Raw genomic sequence first — 13,534 nt, forward strand, 5'->3', positions numbered from 1 at the left:
TCTTATAGAAATAATGCTTAATATCAATATTTATTTATAATCTCAGAACTATTGGTCACTTTCAGAAGTGGTCGTTTGAGAGGCGATATTCTATATATTTATTTACTGATACTCTCAGATTCCAAAATTTGTTTATATTCTCAGAAATATTGGACGGAAGGTGGTCGTCCCATACATGCAAAATTTTACATTTCATTAAAAATGAATTCGGCATTATTTAACTATTTCCCTTTTAATTAATTAATTAGATAAAGAAAAAATTAGGAAATAGTACTGTTTATTACGGAATAATGTAGGAAGTTCTACAGAACTATATTCTTTCGCGTCATTGCACATTGTATCCGGCAAACTACTAGTTCCTCGTATTCTTCCGCAAATCCGTAAACATCTGTCTGATTTGAAACGAAATCCAAAATGGCTGCGCTTGAGGTTAACTTGTATGGATATTTTTTGTTGCATGAAAGGTAAGTTCAATTGCAATACTTGTATGTTTACTTTTTTTGCTTTTCGAATTTATGTCATTTTGACAGTTAAATGTTTCACAGCTTTATGAATTGTTACCATTCTGTCGTGAATTACGTGTATCTCAATGGCTGGCTGTCTTTTCAAATATCTACTTTGCCCTGCTATCCAAATGTTTATGACTGAATTTTTTTTAGTCTAGTTTATGCATTCAGTTTCAAAATAATATGTGTGATCAGATTGCTTATTATTTTATTGCAGCAATAAATTTATGTTAAATAGTTTGAACAAATGTATAAAAATAAGAGTTTGCATTGTTTTGTCCAAAATATGTATGGTTGAAACATTATCTTAATCTAGTTTGTAATTCAAGTTTTTTTGGGGGTACTGTTCTGTTATTGGGACCAGAATCGGAAATGTATGAACCTGTGTTCGTACGTATGTGCATAGATGTGTATATGTAGACACACAAACATACAAATATACAAGCATACATAAATACAATTCTGAACCTGGTCCTGATAACAGAACAGTACCTTTTTTAAATCTTTTTTGAATATTTTATAAAAGGATTAAGCATTTTTCAAACTGCATATCATTTTAAGATTCGACTTGCAGGAAGACAAAATATGGTCATTCAATCAAATGCTTTTAACATTTTCTCATAAATATTGTTTGCATTTTTATTGTATTTTAGATACTTTAGTTATGTAAAGTGAACATGAGAATATTAGGAAAGCTGAAGAATATGAATAGCTACCATAATACATGTATTTTTTCATCAAGCCCATTGTTTTAGAAACCAATGCACCATTATTATATGCTGGCTTATTTTATAGTTATATGCAGTTTAATTTTATGTTTATGTTACTGTAGTATTGTCATTATAATAAAAGTATTGATAATTTTTGTTGAATCTTGCAAGTTGCCTAACATTCAGAATTATTACTACCGAATTTTACTGATAGGTTTTTTTCGAGTTGACATAATCTGTCTGATAAATAAAATAAACTGGTGTTTAAATTATATGCATTTCTCTTAATGTTTCATGAAAAGTGAGATGGAAATATAAATGCTATCCAGAAAAGTGAATTCTTTTTGCCTGAAATAACAAACTGTACTAAATGATTAATGTTTATATCATTTTAGAAATGTCAATATTAAAGTTTCTCCCCTTCTCTTCTTTGATTTTGAAATAATTTATAATAAAATAATATATGCATAAGTGTAATTAATGTAAAGTGTCATTCAATAATATAATTTATTTTTACTGATATTTTTATATTTCTTATCTGGGTTTTCTTTTGGTGTTAGAAGGAGGAAAAGACTGTAATGTTTTAATTAAGGAAATAATTAAAACATTACAGTCTTTTAAATAACACAGTTACAGTAATGTTTATTGAAGCAATCAGTACTGTGTGATTGCCAGTGATTGAATAATGTTAAAATGCATTGTTCATAAGGAAATTTGCTTATCTTTGTGTTATAGATTTTATTTTGACACAAGCTGAAATTTCAATTATTGGAAGCACTTTGAAAACCCGAATTATTTCCAGAATCATTAATCAGGCCAATATATAACATACAAATTTTCATACAAAATTATTTCTTTTAGCATATTATAAAGAGCTCATTTAATTTTATTATTTGTACAAATTTTAGACAAAAGTAGCATGTAACAGTTAAAGATTTATTGAAGCCTACTTGTTACTTGTGGTAACAAAGAAGTGTGAAAGATATTGCCACATTAGCGAACATGACGATCATTGATGCTTAGTTTAGTAATTTAATAATATATTGAGAAATGCTGGGAACTTTCAGAAGTAGACATTTCGGAAATGATGGGCTTGATCAGAAATTTACATGGTTTTATTATTTATTCTTTAGTTAAGAATGGATTTTAGATGTTCATGTGAAAGAAATCTGGGTTGATCTTTACATTACGGTAACTTGGCGATTTTTTGGCGAAAATTTAGCGACCAACTCCCCTACAGCAACCCTCTATTTTTTTTTCCCCGCCGCCATTTTGTCTTCACGAAGTAAAGACATGTTTCTTTTCTTCTTATCTACTGAACACTTCTTCCAACAATCTACTAGCCGAATTACACTTATGCTAGAAATTTTATCAAACAAAACTGCTTAATCATGACAAATATTCACTGCAAAATTCGGAAAAAGTGCACAATACCATACACCTTACGCGTTTTTCAAAATAACACATACACATAAACCATGTACACGCCGACTTATTTTTACTTAAAAAAACATCCCAGAATTGCACAAAAATGGCATTGCGCACACTCTTCACTATATCCATGTACACTGCTTTTTTCTCATAAATTCGAAAAATTTCACGAAAATACATGACAATTTTCTCAATCTTTAAACCCGGTAAAAAGAACATATATGAAATTACCTGATCGCGAAAAAGTATTTACCCTTTACAAATATGAACATTTCCACATATAAAATAAATAAAATATCCAAAAACTTTTACCTCTAAATCATCTATTACATTATACACGTCACCAACAAATTCATACATGAAGCATTACAAATATTTAGTATCAAATATTTAAATTATTTCCATGCACGTTTATTTCAACTTAAACGTAAACCAAATTCCTACAAGCATAAAATTCACAAAATAACTATCATTTCATTAAAATATCACTGAACCATGTACACGTCGACTTATTTTTACTTAAAAAAACATCCCAGAATTGCACAAAAATGGCATTGCGCACACTCTTCACTATATCCATGTACACTGCTTTTATCTCATAAATTAAAAAAATTTCACGAAAATACATGACAATTTTCTCAATCTTTAAACCCGGTAAAAAGAACATATATGAAATTACATGATCGCGAAAAAGTATTTACCCTTTACAAATATGAACATTTCCACATATAAAATAAATAAAATATCCAAAAACTTTTACCTCTAAATCATCTATTACATTATACACGTCACCAACGAATTCATACATGAAACATTACAAATATTTATTATCAAATATTTAAATTATTTCCATGCACATTTATTTCAACTTAAACATACACCAAATTCCTACAAGTATAAAATTCACAAAATAACTATCATTTCATTAAAATATAATTAAATTCAAAAACACCACTTAAAATATACATGAGCACATACATTCAATTAATAAAAATTACCTTACAATCCTAATTACTTTAAACTAAATCATTGCTAATAACAATTTTCCCAATAATACCAAATTCCTTTCCACCTTACATTTCCAACAATGCATAAAAATAATTAAAAATACTAACTTACCTAATCTCCTTCAAAATCTTCATTACGTGGCGGATACACTTTTCTTCATTCTCTTTCAGAATCTTTAAAATCATACTTATCTTTCAAAGCAAGATACCAGGTAAAATAAATAACATAATAAAACATGTTTATTTCTCTCTCACACAACCTTAAAAAACATTTCTTACTATCCTTTTCAATACCACTAAATACCCATTTCGAATTCACTTTACTTACGGCCATGGGATCCAAAAATTCACAAACACTATTTCACACAACACAGAATAAAGCCAAATACAAAATTTCCAGATTTTTTCCCGATTTCCCCCCTTTTCCGATTAAAGAACCGTAATTCGTCCATTAATATCACATGACATATCCCATAATCTCTCATTTCCCCCACACAAAATAATGCGTAATCGGAACTCAGTACTGCTCACATTATTACCAAAGTCCCAGGTAGTAACCTTTATCGCCTCCAAAATGTCGCCAAACTACCAGTTACCGTAATGTAAAGATCAACCGAATTCTGTTTAATTATATGTGAAAGAATTGTTAAAGTTTGGCATTTAAAAAAATGAATTAATAATATGCAATTATCTTTTTATTATACATATATTACTATATATTTCTAATGCGCTATGTAAATGTCAGTGCTAAACAATTGAGATACTATTGTCAGGGCAATCTTTTCTTATACATGAAAAATTCTGATACTTTCTTATCATCTGCCCTCACAGCTTCAACTTATGCTAAAACAGCAAGAGTATGCACACGATAATAGTAAACTATGAATATGCATACCACACACATGTATTTACATGCTTTATATTTAATCTTTATTTCTGAATAGTATTCCATTGGATGAAAAATATGTGAATATTGACCCAATGTATATATTTTTGTGTGTGTGCATCCTAAAATTTCTTGTTTCTTATAAAGTGCTTATTTGAATTACTACTTGTGAACAGAGCAGTAGATATGAACCATAAACTAACCATTTTGCCAATTTTCACAGCTTTGCAGATAGTCAGAAAGCACCAAAATTTGTAATAATGTTAAGTTTAAATGATATTCTATACTTTTGTGTTAATTTTTCTATTCTATTACTGTGTTATCAAACTTTCTGCAGGAATTTCAACTGGTTAAGATGTTATTACCATGTGGAGAAGAATTTGGTTTTCAAGCTAGAAAAAATTGCAGCTGAAGGATTTTGTAGAAGGTCAGTCAAACTGGTTTTAGTTAATTATAATTTAATTTTGGGTGAAGAATTCTCAAATTTATTTATCATAAGTGTCTCAAGGTCTTCTAAATTAAATTCTGCTTGTTTTTGAAATTTTTCATGACATTCATTCTTTGATTATTATTATTATTTTTTTTAAATTTACTAACTTATATCCAGGCACATAATGTTGCATTTAAAAATGCCATACCTTAAATATTGTAAAATGTTAAAATAATACATTTCACTTAAAAATGTGGTTGTGACAGTAAATTTTCTGTTACATTTAATCATATCTATAAACATTGGTATACATCATTTTTCAATAATCTGTATATTATTTTGTGCATTTCTTTTACATCCAAGATCTGGCATATGACTTGCTTTTCAAACTGATAACATGGTGTAATAATGTAATCTAATGGTTAAAGTTTACTATGGAACGGGCCAAATTTAATAAATTATTCTTTGATAGAAATTTATTCATATGTTCAGTGTGTCTCATCTCTTTAAATTGCTAAAGTAAATTTTATGTACTTGCATTTAGGAATTTTGACTGTATCAGAGTAATTTTGTTTCAGTTATTATAACATGCAAAGGAAAAAATTCATTCATAGCTCCGTATTTAAAATTAGTTAATTAAAGTCCTTAATAAAGAGGGACGTTTTGTTGTTTTTAATGTCGATAGAGTTTAATTCAAAAATATGCCACATTAAGGGTTACTTTTTAACCTAATTTAAAATTTTCATTACTTTAACATGTCGAATAATTGTTATTTTAACTCCGATATTGTAATAATATCAAAATTCCTTACTTTTTGATAGGTAATCCAAATGTAAAACAAGAAAAGAAAAAATTAAAATCTAGAAGTATATTTATTTCATACCTCTAACAAATAAAAACAACACAAGCACTTTTTGCTGTCTATCTGCATAGTGTGGCATGTCCCGTAAGACTGAGATTTGTATGGTCAAATCCATGTTTCAGTTAAAGGAAAATGCATGCACAGTCTTCTGATTTTCCCTTCGATTAAGGATTCTGTATATACTAGCATAAGAAATATATTAGTTAATGCAGTGTTATACATCAATATTTATGGACAATTATTGTGGCTATGTTTATTATAATTTTGTTCACTGTAATGGCTGGAGTGCCTAAACATCATGCTGTGTAAACAAAACTCAAATCTTCATCTCTGCATACTGCTCCACTAGTGTTTAAACCACTGAAATGGTGATTATGGTAGAACATCTTTGGTAAAAATTTACTCTACTGTAACCCTTGGCGAATCGTTTCTTTTTTTTATATCAAGATCGTCACCTGAGAGGATCGGCACCAATTTCAAGGTGGCCGCTTCACAAAACCAAAATAAGAAGTCAAAGACATACACAAACTCTGTGTCCATGCACGCATCGACCTATTAAAACAGAGAACTGCACAAACTGGGCATTGTGCACTGCCTTAATTTTGTCCATGTACACATTGATCTATTTTCACTTTAAGAAAATCAGAAAGTTAAAAATATCATAGTTACCAGAAAAAATTCGCCACTGTCTTAACACACAGACAACCAAAAATACACAAACAGAGAGGAATAAGTTACCAAAAATACATATTTCCTAACATAAAAACATTAAACAACAAATCTTCTAACAAAAATTAACACACAGAGACAAAAAAATAAATGAAACGTCATTTTTTTAACATACCTTTTTTTTCACATGCATATGTTTAGGCTTCCCACCACCATCCTCCAGGTAAGCAATTCAATTAAATTTTTCGTCTCTTAGTCACCTCAGACATACTCAAACGATGGTACCCACACCAAAATAATAAATAGCATGTTCAAAATACAATACCATACCACTTCCGTGCAACCAAACACAGCAATTGAAAAGAATGGTAAGAACCAAAAACCTGGGACCATACAAAAGGTTTACTATTAAAAAAAGTAGCCCAAAACTAAATTTATCACAGCACGTTGGCAATATTTGCAGAAATAACTCCTTTTTATTGACCAAAAAAAAGTTTTTTTTTTTCCTCAAAGGCTACTTTCGTCAACATTATCAACATTAGGGTTACCGAAAAACTTATTTGACGCAATGGGCTTCCACATTTCACAAACAACCAATACCACTTTGCGATTTTTTTTCAGACAGAAACCAAGGTGTACCATACAGTAAAGATTAGCCACATCTTCATTTACTACTGTTACAAGAACTTCTTTGGTAAATTTCTGCGGTTAATTTCAAAAGTTTAAAATTGCATTAACATGATCAGATTCAGAGTCATAGCTAGGGTTTTCAGCGCTCAGGGACAACTGAAGATTTCGTGCCCCCTACTGCTTGCCAAGGATGGAAAACATTTAATTCTAAAATGTTCTAACATCAGTTTGGTGCCCCTTGGATTCTGCACCCGGGGACAGATGCCCCCCTTGCCCCCCTCTAGCTACGCCCCTGATCAGATTTTATTTTCTGCACGTAGCTAACAATTACTTATGTGTTGTCAGATAAATGTTACCAGATGCAGTTAATTATTTTTTACTTGCCAATCTCATGAGACAAGTTTTTTTTTCTCCTGCAAGACTTTACTTTGTGTTGCAAAATAAATTCATTCTCACTCTTTTTGGACTTGCCTACACATTAAATTTAAAATAGTTTTATGAATAGGTAAGATGTGATTATCATAATTTTGTTTCTCTCTTTATCTTGGCAACTTTATATGTTGATTCAGTATCCAGGTTACCTACCAGTGGCTGATTGATAAAACTGCTCATATGTTCAGCTGGTGGTTTGAGTTTATTTTCTGACATAAAAAATTTTAAAAGGCATCCCCCATGTTTATTTTACTATAATCGAAAAATCAAATAATTGCTACTCTGTTTATAGGTACTAAATGTTAAAATATTTTAAATGCTTCCTTTAATTTGCATTCTAATAGTCATTTGTTTAAATTTAATTATGAATTATATTCACATATAGTAATTGTGAGTGTTTTTTTTTTTTTATTATTATTTTAGGTGCTGTGAAAGGCAATGACAGAGATCCAATTTATCAAGAGTTCTTATATACATAAGAATACATGGATATAAGATTGTTTTTCATGAATTCAAATAAAATGTGATAAATTGGATTAATAAAAACTATTTTGAATTTTGAAAAGTGTTTTTCCTCTGTTAATCATAATATAGTGCCATAAATTTCTGAATGTGTTTATTTTTCATCTAAATAAATAGCTTTACAAAAATTTGTCATATTAATAGATATTGCATAATTTAGCATTATTATAAATATTTATTATAGCAGATTTAGCTGAACTACTTTTTTAGTCTCTTTGCAGATGAAGTCACAAAGGTAAGTGGTTAGATATTTTTCTGTATTCCCCATTAAGTAATTTTATCTGGTAAATTACTATTACTTATATACTAAAGGTGAAAGAATAAGCTTTCCTTGAAGATACAAAAATTTGCAGATATTTCAAAAAATTGGTATACGTAAAAAAGTTCTTAAATTGCCACATATGCGAAACTGAAAATGTTATATATGAAATAGTTCAGAAATATAAATATTTTCACTATTTTTTAACTATAATTCACTGCATTTGTTATATATAATCACAGTTTAAGGTAGCAGTGCTTTTCTCACTGTGATTTCTCATGTATTTTGATTCATAAATATACGTACATAAATCCACGTATTTTGATTTCTCTTTTGAGACCGAATAAAAAATGAACTAAACATTCTCGTTGACATTGAGAGTTGAATAAAAGCTCACCTCAAAATAAAATGAATTAATAAATTTATGGAAAATTTTACATTGCATATATTGAGCAGAAAGAGTAAACTGAATATACTTAATGGAGTTAATAATTGGTAGATTTGATAGCAGAATAAAATGCCTTAATTGCATGGTAAACAGTAGATCTTTTGAAGTTTTTCTATGTTGTGTAAAATGCAGATTTAAATTTTTGATATTGATTGTCATATAAATGGCAATTACTGTTTTATTTTGCTCTGAAATGAATGGTTAGTAATAAAATTCTGGATGAGACAACCTTTAACATGCGCTAGAATTTACAAAGTTTAATTTGGTGCTGATTTCAACGGGTAAATTTCATTTTACTGAATTTTGCGTAAAATAATACCAATGAAACATTGCAAATTATTTTCAGAACTTTTTTTTTTTTTTAATCTAAAAGGGCTATTAGTTTTGAAATGTGACTTCATATCGTCAGTCGTAAACTTGTTTCGCTTTTCATTCAAGTCTTTCCATTTGGCAAAATTTAACATATTTACCTTTAAAATCTAATATATTATTGACTAACAAGTCAAGCTATTTAAAAGCATTACACACAGTTCTTAACAATGCTTTTTTTAATTTTTAATCTGATTGATTTAAAATGCATTTAATTCATGATATATCTAATTGAAAACATTTTAATATTTCTACATAATTACATGATATATTTCTTCATTTTTCAAATATATAGAAGATATATAACTTTCTAGTGTCAGTATCTTATAAAATGTTTTGCTATTTCTACTGCCCCATCTGTATTGATAATCTATGCATTCATAAACTTTTAGCCTCTTTGAGTGACTGCTAAAATCTGAGGCCTTTCAGATTTTTTTTAATTGTGTGAGCAGAAAGATAGAATTTTAGAAGAGTTTCTTGAGTTACCTTTTGAATGATATAAAGAATTGTTAACATAATGTCAAATTTTTACAACTAAATATTAAATATATAAAAAAGCCTGCAGCATTCTCATGTAACGAAAACATATTTATTTATTCTGAGGCTAGGAATTGATTTAGTTTTAAAAATACAATTTATTCCTTTTAACAATTTCCCAACAGTGTCATCAAAACATTATAAATTCCTTACATGTTTTAAAGAAAGATGATTCATTTATGTAAAGATTATTAAATGGGTAATTTTATTATTCAATTTTTAATACAAATTAACTGAAATTAGAAACTGATTTTGTAAAATAATTTAATTATAAATAATTCAATTTGGGGGCTATTGGATGTTTAAAAATGATCAAAAGATTTTTAATATCTTAAAAATAAAAGCAAAATTTTCAGTTTTAATATTTTGTATTAATAATTCATTTTAATTTCCTTGCTCAGTTTTAATATATTCACAAATTCAGATTTAAAAACAAAATAAGTTGTATAAATATTTTCAACATTTCTGATTTTTCCATAGTAACCATTGGAGAACGATTTGAGACTATCTGTGTAAAAAAAAGTAGGTTTTAGATCATCGCACCCTCATATACTTTCACTGGAATTTTCCTCTGTATATATACTGGGATGTGACACTAAGCAGTTGAGAGTATGTATTTAAGAGGTTAAAAGGATATTGTAACTAGTGTTTCAAATCCTGATAACATCCCATACGCTGTCGGTGGGACGTAGATAGGATGTCCTAAGGATATACTGGGATGTGACATTAAGCGCTCAGGAGGATGAGTTTAGGAGGAAATTGGGATATTACGGGATGTCCTGAGGATGTAGTAAGTAGGACTTTAAATCCTAATAACATCCCATATGCTGTCGATGGGACATAGATAGGATGTTTTTAGGATATAATGGGATGTGCTTAGGAGGTTTGTGGGATATCCCGGGATGTCCTGAGGATGTAGTAAGTAGGAGTTCATATCCTAATAACATCCCGCACGCTGTCGATGGGACTTGGTTAGGATGTCCTGAGGATATCCCGGGATGTGACATTAAGCACTCGGGAGGAGGTGTTTAGGAGGTTCGCGGGATATTCCGGGATGTCCTCAGGATGTGCGCATATCCCGCGAGCAACATCCTTGGGATATCCCAAGGATGTTTTTGTGCTATGTGGGTAGAGGGATGTCTCGTCGATCAAGTTGCCTGGGGTAATAATTTTCTAACAGCTGCGAGAAAATATTCCCATACGTTCATAGAAGCTTTTTTCTAGGAGGGAGTGAAATGAAACGGGAAAAGTGTAGAAGAAATTTCTCTTGATACCAATTCTTTCCAGTTCAGGGAAACGTGTGTCCCGGTAGGTTCACAGCAGGAACTGGACTGCAGCTAATCGCGGAATGTTTCATTCAATAATGGAAAGTCTATTCTTAAAAAAAAAAAAAAAAAAAAAAAAAAAAAAAATAGGATGATGCCTCCTCGATTGAGTCGGCTGGGAAAATTTCTCAGAGCTCAGAAGAAAATTCTGAATCAGTCCCGAGAGCTGACATTGCTCTAGCCCACCGGGCGGCTTGCTTTCAAATCTGTTTACGTCTCGAAAACTGCAGCAAAAATTAATTTAATTTTTTAATCAATTTTTTTTTTCATTAAGAGTGAACCAAAATTGTCTTGAAAACGGCCTTTGCTAGATTTTCTTCCCCCCTCCTTGTAGGGCGATCAACAAGTCGTTTCACTTAAGTGATGGTTTCCTACTATCCTTTGATTACCGCCTAGAGGCGATTAAGCAGATGGGCTGCTTTTGCCCTTACGGAGGAAGGAACACGTTTTGTGTCCATGCTTTGGTTAGACAAAAAAAGATATTTTTTTCTGGAAATCCAAAACAGAAAAGGAAGTTTTGTATTGCCTTGTTACTAATTTTGTGCATATTTCTGATCTTAATTTTCTTTTCACCATAGGCAGAAAGGTAAACGTGCGTCCATATAAATGTAAAAATAGCTACATTTGTATTAAGCAAAAGTAATTGTATTAAATCAAAATATCATAATTCTTATAGCATAATTATACCATAATTCTTAAAGTAATTTTTAATCATAGTTTTATAAATTCAGAAAAATAATATAGCCAATTATTTATAAATTTCAAATGAAAATGTTAAAAAATTCGTTTTTGATAAATAATAAATAGCACTCAAATGCATATTGCATTAATTTCGAGCTTTTCTTGCAATTTTATTTTGGTTTGTTTTTTTGATTTAAGTTTGACGAAGCCTATTTCCCCTAATAATTACTGACAAATTAAAAAACATAATTCAAGTAGTTTTCCAATTCGTATAGCCAAATTGGCACCTCTTCTAGTGATTCACATGAGGCAAGTGCCTCACTTGCCTGACCCTTTTCCCGGCTTTGTTGCTTATTAAGTATAAATGTTATTAATTTTTATTGCGTTTCGGTATTTTAATGTACGTTTATAGAATGTTAATTTGTTTTTATATGCATATTTCAGTAATAAAATCTTACGACTAGTGAGACAGTGTAGTTTAACTAATTTTCTGCTTTTGATTCATGTTATCGAGCTTTAACGCTAAGAAAAAATTTATAAGAGGCTTAAAATACCTAATTCCTATTGAAAGCTACATGTAATTGATAAATAAATTACTATTAAAATAACAAACACATGCTCAGTGTCAGTCATTTCGACATAATGTCTGTAAATCATTTTACCACAAATTTATTTCGTTTATCTTGTTTCATATTTATAAAAGAGGAGTTTACCTTTATCGCATTTATTGGTTGATAGAAGTTATGAAATATACTGAATATTTTGAAACAAGTTTCAGTCATAATAACCTTATTAAAAATTTTCTACATATAGACAAGATGTCACAGATACCTCTCAGTTTCCGAACTAAATTACATGGTACTGAAATTCGGTGCATTTTCATATGATTATTTTTGACAGAAAGAGTTACCTTACATAAATCACAAAAGAACATTGTTTTAATTCTTAATTAAATATAGCACTTGTATTAAATTTTAAAATTCATTGTTAGGAAAATCTCGCTCTAAAAAATTAGACACTTTTACCTTTCAAAGTGGAATTTTTGTGGTTTTCTCTGTGCATAATGTGGGCGCGAGTAAGTTTCTCTTAGAATGTCCTCCACTGAGGCATTCCTCCCTTTAGGCAGATAGCTCTCGCGTGCTTTGAAGGAAAACTAAAGCAAACCAAAACAAAAGTTTCAAAATTGATGTTTAACATTTTTTTGGGGTTCAAATACGCAAATTACTTAGAGATCTCAATTTACATTATCAAATGTTATTAGTTAAATAAATAAAAGCAAGCTGAGGATTTCCATTTAAATTGTTTGTTTTAAAATAAAAAATAAGAACGGTAAGTTTTGAATAAATCTTGTCAACATCAAGCAGGGACAGGAACATGCCAATGTAAAATTTAATATTAAGCTAAAAAGAAACGCTTTGACGTAGATTTTGGATAAAACTTAACCAAATTCGCAGGTAGTCAGACACAGGCCTTTCTTCAGTAGAAAGAAAAAAATTTTTCTGAAGTATTTGTGTATTTATTACATAAATGTTTTAATGCTTCCATAGCACTGCTAATCGATAAAATTTATTTGATGAAACGTAGGAAGTTTGCTTTTAAAATTCCGATTTTTCAACCTTTTTCAGTGACATATGTGGCATTGAAAAACACGTCTGGCCAGGAGGCAGATTAATGGCTGAAAAATTCTTAGAATTTAAAGAGGCATCGAACAAGAAAATTTAGGGATGGCGAAATTCTAAGAATTTGGCACTTGACAGTTTTAGAATGTAGAGAGCTACAGAATTTAGGCAGGGCAAAATATTTTAAATTTATAGAACATCGGTCAGTAGA

At 29.8% G+C, this 13,534-nt stretch overlaps 1 long non-coding RNA gene across 1 annotated transcript; it reads left to right on the forward strand.

Moving 5' to 3' along the window:
* Nucleotides 1-361: 361 nt before the first annotated feature.
* LOC146999434 (uncharacterized) lies at nt 362-8,128 on the forward strand. Its single transcript, XR_015043232.1, has 3 exons — nt 362-464; nt 4,878-4,967; nt 7,987-8,128. It is a non-coding gene; the product is annotated as an uncharacterized LOC146999434 (long non-coding RNA).
* The last annotated feature ends 5,406 nt before the right edge of the window (nt 8,129-13,534 follow it).

Source organism: Stegodyphus dumicola, chromosome 1 (assembly GCF_044657685.1).
Source record: "Stegodyphus dumicola isolate Sdum_Otavi_A_Nest chromosome 1, ASM4465768v1".
NCBI classification, from domain to species: domain Eukaryota; kingdom Metazoa; phylum Arthropoda; class Arachnida; order Araneae; family Eresidae; genus Stegodyphus; species Stegodyphus dumicola.